Source organism: Piliocolobus tephrosceles, chromosome 10, assembly GCF_002776525.5.
Source record: "Piliocolobus tephrosceles isolate RC106 chromosome 10, ASM277652v3, whole genome shotgun sequence".
NCBI classification, from domain to species: Eukaryota; Metazoa; Chordata; class Mammalia; order Primates; family Cercopithecidae; genus Piliocolobus; species Piliocolobus tephrosceles.
Window position 1 is genome coordinate 7,631,743 of NC_045443.1, and position 6,897 is coordinate 7,638,639.

Below are 6,897 nucleotides of genomic sequence, written 5' to 3' on the forward strand. Positions count from 1 at the left end.
CTAAAATGCCTAAAACAGGTCTCTTCTTTCTCACATCTTGCCTTCCAAAATTGTAGCACGGGGCTGTCAGCTTTGTTACACACAAATGTTAATAAAATATAAAAACAGACATAACCAAACAAGAAAATCACAATAGTACACAAACTTCACTAAACAATTCACTTCTAACTTATATGATCCACATTTTTGCAATGTTTACAACAAACTGGCAGGAGGAAAGCTGAGCTGTGGCATGTAAAAACTCCTTCCTTAGAACAAAAATTTCCCTCCGATTTTCTACTTCACAGTCAGTTTACTCCCATAAGTCAGCTGGCACTGCAGAAGAGGAGCCTAGGAGAGGCCAACGTCCCCCTCCTCCCATCCTCCTCTCTGTGCAAAAGTAGCATATGGGCCCGCCTATACATACTACCATACGGGGCTGAAAGATCCCTAATACAACTGTTAATAGGCTACAAAGTCATTGTTCGCTACTGTGAGAACAGCATTATGCAGCACACAAATAAAAACCAGTATTTTTAGTCACAATTTTAGGTGGAACCCCAGCAACATCTTGTAGAACCACAGTTGAGAAACCCACCTCCAACACCAAATGACCTCCTAGGAGAGGTCATTTTCATTTGATTTGGATCCTTCTGTGACTTGACTTGCAAGTTCGGGTTTGGTTCCGCCCTCATTTACCACCTGTGGATCAGACATTGGTTTTTCTCTGCCCCAGCTGCTCGTTATTCTCTGGTATGACCTGCTGGTTATTTTTTCCTTCTGCTGGGTTCTTTTGATCTGATTTGCCAGCAGATTCCGATTTAGCTTCTTTCCCATTTCCCTGCTTTGGGTTAAATTTTGATGGATCCTTAGGGCTCTTCACCACCTCCTGGAGACTGTATTTTCTAAACATGTAATCTATCAGAACACTCAGGCAACAGACAGCTTTGATGATTTCTACTACCACCGTGTACTGTGGATTGGTGAGATGTACTTTATTTTCTGAGTTAAGGGTGCCCACTAATCCCGTAACAAAAACAGAAAACCATGTAGCTGAGGAGGATACCATTAAGTTTGATAGATACAAAAAATCTTTCATCCCTGTTTCTCATTAAAACAAGATATATACTAATCCATTCTTCTAAGTGGACTTCAAATACTCTGAACTCTCGCAATAAATAAATACAAATGAAACCCTAAGACATTTAATAAAGTACTTTTCTCCAAAGAAAATTCAATTCTGAGTTAAAGATTTTATCCAACTACCAGATCTCATATCCAACAAATTGAAATCAGTTAGATTTAATATTATTTTAAGAACATTTTAATATATTTGTCCTACACTCAAAAATGTAAGACTTAAATTTTTAAAAAGAAAAAGTCCTTAAAAACAAGAACAAGTGGCCAGGTGTGGTGGCTTACACCTGTAATCCCAGCACTTTGGGAGGCCGAGGCGAGCGGATCACGAGGTCAGGAGATCGAGACCATCCTGGCTAACACAGTGAAACCCCGTCTCCACCAAAAATGCAAAAAAAAATTAGCTGGGCGTGGTGGTGGGCGCCTGTAGAACCAGCTACTCGGGAGGCTGAGGCAGGAGAATGGCGTGAACCCAGGAGGTGGAGCTTGCAGTGAATTGAAATCGCGCCACTGCACTCCAGCCTGGGGGACAGAGCAAGACTCCGTCTCAAAAAAAACCCAAAAAAACCCAAGAACAAGTGTTTACCATTGAACGTCTATGGAAAATCACTAAACGCCTACGGAAAACTATACCTGCCAATTCTTTGATAACGTCTTCTCTATTCACGTAACTGTTATTTTGAGATTTGTACACAATCTGAAATGTCCCTTTGTTTGGAGCTTTAAACCAGGGTTCCAACCATGTTTCTGCACACGTTTTCATATCTTCTAATAAAGTGCCTGAGATGGGTTAACATTCATAGAATAACTGAAGTCTTCTTCTTCTTGGTTTTGTACGTATCCTGGGGAATATGATGCACCACTTTCTCACAAAATTAGCCAGGTGCGAGGGCAGGTGCCTGTAATCCCAGCTACCTGGGAGGCTGAGGCAGGAGAACTGCTTGAACCCAGGAGGCGGCGGTTGCAGTGAGCTGAGATCACGCCACAGCACTCCAGACTGGGCCACAGAGTGAGATTCCGTCCCCCGCACCCCCCCAAAAAAGCTTGAACTCTAAAATGAATATTTACTGGCAATTACATAAGTTGACAGAAGAAGAAATTCTCATAATAAATTTTAAATGAATCTACTTACTCATTTTTCTAACTAATATTTCTTTAGTGCCTAATATGTACTTATACTGTATGTAATATTTGGACTTTTCATCATTATTATCACTTACACTAGAAACAACTGTTTATGTAGACATGTTGTTAACATTTTTGTGATGTCCTGAGTTTTCAACCATAACACCATGCTCTTGTATTCCTAGAACAACTATCAGAGTAATAAACATTAAACAATATATACTTTTTTATAAAAAAAGCACACACACACAAAAAACCTGTGAGTCACTTAAAAAGATTTAATTAATCTATTAGCTAAGTTAGACAGAAGTCTAAATATCAGACCCAGGAGGAATCCCAGAACCATGCTGGGCACAAGATCATGAAGGGGCAGTCCTCAGGCTGTAACCTGCCTACATACAAGTCTACTTGGGACTGCTCCAAAAATGTTTAAATTAGTTGGCAACATTGGAAAAATAAAAAAAACTCCAGATTTCCAACTTCTTTTGAAAAATTGGAAGATCTGGCCCTACATTCCCAAACAGCAACAGCTGGCTGAAGCGGAGTAGCAGCTGCTCCTTTCAGACAGAACAAGCACTCTGGTTCTGCCTTAAGTTACATATGAAGGAAGCAGCAAAGCCAGGTTTCCACTCCTAAGCCAATGTTATGTCCACTGCCTCGACCTCATTCTACCTCTCCACAGGCCTACTGCTAATACAGTGTATAGAGGCTGCGATCAAATGCCTAACTGAGCCATGCCCAAGAAGCCATCTTGTAAGCAGTATTCTCTGAGACAGGAAGATACCCAGATGTTATGGAATCAATAATCTTAACAAGTATCAGCCATACCTATTCCAAGTGTCCTGATGAAGATGAACGTTATTTGCTCCACTTTCCACTGCCTGGAATCTTCTTAGCCTCATCTCTGTAGATGCCTTAATGTCACCAACTTCTTTCTTCAAGGCAGCCTCCACATCACCATCTTCTCCCTCACTTCCAGAGGGCTGCTGATACTTGCCTGTAAACTGTTTGCATAAAACTAATGAACAGAAAGGACGTAACAGCTTACATTTAAACACTATAATTAACTATTTATGTGAAATCTGTGGAGGCAGGTGGCTCAGTATTGATTTCTGTTTGTTTTTGGATGGAGTTTCACCGTCACCCAGGTTAGAGTGCAGTGGTGCAATTTTGGCTCACTAAAACCTCCATCTCCTGGGTTTAAGCAATTCTTCTACCTTAGCCTACCGACTAGCTAAGACTACAGGTGCAAGCCACCATGGCCAGCTAATTTTTATATTTTTAGTAGAGATGGGCTTTGGCCACATTGGCCAGGCATGATCCACGCGCCTCAGTCTCCCAAAGTGCTGAGATTACAAGTGTGAGCCACTGAGACGGGCCCAATAATAAAACTTTTTATTACAAGACTGAGATACCACTCCCTTCAAAATGTGGAGGAAGAAGGGAGTTCCCTCAGACTATGGTATGTAAAATCTGAAAATGTTTTTAAAAACATCTTGGCAGTTTTTGAGATGGAGAGAAATACGCTGAGCAGATAAATCATTTCAGGGTGGACCTTAACGCCTTTACGAGATATCTCTGTGCCTGACATGACACTGTCCTTTTAGTGAGATTCGACCAAATACTTGTGGAATTAAAAACTCTTACTCTTGTTCTACTTAGGAACAAGGCACAGAAATATACTGTTCAATAATTTTGGCCAGGCATGGTGGCTCAGGCCTGTAATCCCCAGCACTTTGGGAGGCAGAGGTGAGCGGATCCCTCGAGCCTAGGAATTTGAGACCATCCTGTGCAACATGGCCTGAGAACCTGTCTCTCCAAAAAATTAACTGAGCGTGTGGTGGCACACGCTGTAGTTGCAGCTACTCGGGGGCTGAGGCAGAAGGACGGCTTCAGCCCAGGAGGTGGAGGTTGCAAAATCAAGCCACTGCACTCCAGCCCCCAGCTTGGATGACAGAGCAAGACCATTTCTGCCAAGACCAGCTCAGTCGGGGAGACCCTAACCCAGCGGCGCTAGAGGAATTAAAGACACACACAGGAATATAGAGGTGTGAAGTGGGGAGCCCCGAACAGAGATTTAACCACATATTTATTAACAGCAAACCAGTCATTAGCATTGTTTCTACAGATATTAAATTAACTAAAAGTATCCTTTATGGGAAACGAAGGGATGGGCTGAATTAATTGCAACAGGAACATGCCCTTAAGACACAGATCACTCATACTTTTGTTTGTGGCTTAAGAATGCCTTTAAACGGTTTTCCGCCCTTGCCGGACCAGGTGTTCCTCGCCCTCACTACCGTAAACCCACAACCTTTCAGCTTGGGCGTTAGGGTCATTATGGGCATGTTACAGTGCTGCAGAGATTTTATTTATGGCCAGTTTTGGGGCCAGTTCATGACCGGATTTTGGGGGGCTTGCTCCTAACATGTTTCCAAAAACAAAACAAAACAAAAAACAGAATGTGCTCAAAGTACCGGAGTAGACAGGACATGTACCTGTTGCTCAGTTTTCTGTCCCCCCATGCCCAATGGGATTCCCCATCAAGCACAGTAATAATTATACACATTTACAGAAACTTTATACCACTATGCACTTTATGTATATAAGGAACTCTCTAGCCAATCTTAAAAGTATTCTTTTTTATCAAGCGCAGCAGCATCAAGTAATGTGCCCATGTTTGAGTCCCCGAGCTAGTAAAGGATAAGCCTTGAATTCAAATTCCCTCTGTATTACCGTTCTTCATTCAGTCCCTCACTGTGCATGTGTGTAGTGGTCCAGATAAGCCAATAATATGATTTCCATTGAGACCAGCCCAATTCAAGTCTTAATAACAATAAGACTTTGGGTGTTATTGGTAAACAAGTTTTTACTTTCTTTTTTCTTTGAGACAGAGTCTTGCTCTTGCGGCCCAGGCCGGAGTGCAATGATGCAATCTCGGCTCACTGCAACCTCTGCCCCCAACCGGGCTCAAGTGATTCTCCTGCCTCAGCCGCCCTAATAGCTGGGATTACAGGTGCGCGCCTGTAAACTAGCCAGCTAATTTTTGTATTTTTGGTAGGGACGGGGTTTCACCATGTTGGCCAGGTTGGTCTTGAATGCCTGACCTCAAATGATCCACCCGCCTCGGCCTCCCAAGGTGCTGGGATTACAGGTGTGAGCCACTGGGCCCGGCCTAAAATGTATCTTAAGTGCAATAACTAGCATTAGTACTAAACCTATTATTTCAGAGATATTATTGCTTCAGGCAAACACATTATTACTGCCAACTTCACAAAGCTTTCCTGAGAAGTGTGTTTCTAAAGGAGCTTCAGCACACCGCCTGGCACTCAATGAACAATCAATAAGCAGCAGCTAGGCCGGGAGAGCGCCTCACGCCTGTAATTCCAACATTTTGGGAGGCAGACGCGGGAGGATCGCCTGAGTCTAGGATTTGGGACCAGCCTGGGCAAAATAGTGAGACCACCTGTCTACAAAACTACAAAAATCAGGCAAGAGTGGTGGCGCACACCTGTAGTCCCAGCTACTATGGAGGGTTAGGGAGGAGGATCGCCTGAGCCCAGGACGTCAAGGTTGCCCTGAGTTATGATATCCTCCGGCCTGGGCAACAGAGTGAGACTCTTGTCTCTAAAATAAAATAAAATAAAATAAAATAAAATAAAATAAAATAAAATAAAAATAAATAAAATAAAAATAAAATAAAAATAAGTGGGAGCTACTTAATGTGATTAATGATGGAAAGAAAATTTTAAAGTACTTCAAGCACAAAACCGATCCCCTCCCTCCCGCCCGAGTCTGCGAGCGCCACAGGGGTAGGTGTGGAAACGCAGGCGAGGCCACGCTCCTACAAGCTTCAGGCCAGAGACACAAGGCGTGCAAGCCTATGCCCGCAGCCGGCCCTCCAGCCTTCCCTCCGCCCCTACCCCAAGGTCTGCCGGCCGCCCGCCCACCCAAGACCGGTACCTTTTCTGGCCCATACATGTCGTCGTCTTACTCGCTCAGCAGGCTGTAGGCCTCCATGCACTTGCACTCATTCATTCTGCAGATGATGAGGATGCCCTGTAGCCCGTGCTCCAGCTGCGGAGGCCCACCAGAGTCGCAGGAGTTGGCTTGGCCAGCACATACTGAGCTTGCCTTTCTCTTCTCGCCGCCAGGCTGAGTAGGCTGCTGGGCCGAGGCCGCCATGGTGCGCGCAAGCTGGAAGGAACGAGAAGGGTGTTTCTCCGCGACTGTTGGCTTCCTCACCTCTACCAGAATGGATGGTGACGTCAGACATAAGCAAAGGCCTCCCCTAGCCGGCCTCCAAGCCTCCTTCCCTGCTGCTCGGTTCCTAAAGCCCTGGTTAACCACGCGAGAGAGGCGTGGAGCGAGACCGGCACAAGCCCCGCCTTCTTCCCCACCCCTGCCCCGCCTCTCGCCGGATGCTGAATCCGGTAGCGGCAGCATAGCAGCCATTCGGGAAGTGGGGGCAGTGGCTGTCTCTCCAGACACTTGAAGCTGGCTCCATCCTCTTAGCTTCCTCCAGCCATCCTTAGTACCTGTTCCTCCAGCCTCCGTGTATTTCTAGTTACCCAAAAGGCTTCCAATAAATTCCATTTCAGCCTCAATTTTCTAGGCTATGTTTCTAGCTGATTTATAACCGAGAATGTTGGCTGG

General features: G+C 44.7%; 1 pseudogene; it reads right to left on the reverse strand.

The window, feature by feature from the left end:
* Positions 1-597: 597 nt before the first annotated feature.
* On the reverse strand, positions 598-6,555 carry LOC111555898 (annotated as a pseudogene).
* Positions 6,556-6,897: the final 342 nt, after the last annotated feature.